Source organism: Lycium ferocissimum, chromosome 1 (assembly GCF_029784015.1).
Source record: "Lycium ferocissimum isolate CSIRO_LF1 chromosome 1, AGI_CSIRO_Lferr_CH_V1, whole genome shotgun sequence".
NCBI lineage: Eukaryota > Viridiplantae > Streptophyta > Magnoliopsida > Solanales > Solanaceae > Lycium > Lycium ferocissimum.
In genome coordinates, this window is record NC_081342.1 from 48,276,406 (window position 1) to 48,278,053 (window position 1,648).

Genomic DNA, 1,648 nt, shown 5'->3' on the forward strand with positions numbered 1-1,648 from the left:
TAGGATGGGTGACCTCCGGAAAGTTTTCGGCGTCTTACAAATTCGGACGTAAGGAGCAAATGAGAAGCTAGGTTTATCTAAGGAAAAAATTAGAGTCGCGATGAGTGGCGTAAACCTTAAGAGGTCGTGTAGAATGAGTGCGGGCGAACTAAAGAAAAAGGAGGAAGGTGCAATACAGCTTTAGAAACAGGATAAGTCGAATAGTGTTGGAAATATTTTGTGAATAAGATGGTAGCAATTATGTATACGTATGTATATGATATCCCATACATGGCTATAGTGAATCCTAGCAATCGACGTTGAGGCATATTGGAAGGCATTAATCAGACGGGTAAGAAGTTCCGGTGAAAGAAAATAAAAATGGCATAAATGTTATAAGGCAAGAAGCCGATCTTGTTTTCGCTACGGATTGAGCTTGAAAGTTCTAAGAAAATGATATTTGGGAAAGAAAGAAAGTAAGTAGACAATAGGTAAGGTGACGAAATGTCGGAAAAGCGAAAGAGTAAAGTACGGCGCGATTTGGATAAAAATGCAAGAAAAGGCGTGGGAGAAAGAGGGAGTGTTTGGATACGGAACCAAAGAGGATTGTGTAGAATTGGAGATAGACTTCGGCATGTGGAACGAAAGAATAATGACCACAACGAAAAATGAGAAGTAAAGGAAAGAAAGATTAGGCGGTGCAACGGTGCTAAAAGATTTCTAACTTCCGAAGAATAAGTGCCGAGGGCTTACGTATATCCAAAAACTATTGGTGTATTAGGACCCCTTAAAAAGGGGGGAGACATAATGAACTTGAAAGAGGTTATGGCGTTCTTATGCCCCGAAGGGAAATTCATTAACTTGGAGCCGAGTTCGAAATAATCGCCAACACAAGGAAATCAAAAACACATATACTTGTGTTATGAGAGAATCGGAAGGGAGCAAGAATTTTCGTAGCCCTATGCTTTTGGGTTGTATTGCAAGGTTTGAGAGATAAAGGTTAAAGAAACGGTTGTGGTAGGAAGTTAAAGGAAAAATCGTAGTAAGAGCCCAAAGATTTAGTTTGAACTCGAATGATAAGTTGCCATAAGTATAGCTGCACTGTGAATGAGAGCGTAGGGTGCAGAACCATTATGTATACATACTTTGGATAAGTAGCCCTGGGAAGGACCTAGGAGGAATAGTTGAAGGACATAACCATAATACGCGCTAGCGACAAAGTCATGATGGGTGAGCACTCGGAATGTAAAAGTAAGTGGTAACAAGGATGTAAGGACTAATGACGTTGGCCATTGAACTGCAAATGAATCTCGATACAGTATGTCACTCTCAGACTGACGGGCAGACCGAACGTACTATTCAATGCTAGGGAATATGTTGCGAACCTGTGTCATTGATTTCAGAAGTAGCCGAGATGACCATTTGCCACTTGTCGAGTTCGCTTATAATAATAGCTACCATTCTAGTATCCGCGTTAGCCGTACGAGGCTTCGTGTAAGGTGAAGTGCAAGTCACCGTAAATTTGTTCGATGTTGGAAAAACTAAATTAATTGGGGCCGTATATGATTCGGCAAGTAGCCGGCAAAGTGAAACTCTATTCGGGAGCGGTTATTAGCGAAACGAAGCCGACCAAGTCATATGCAGATAGTCGACGTCGACACCTAGAGTT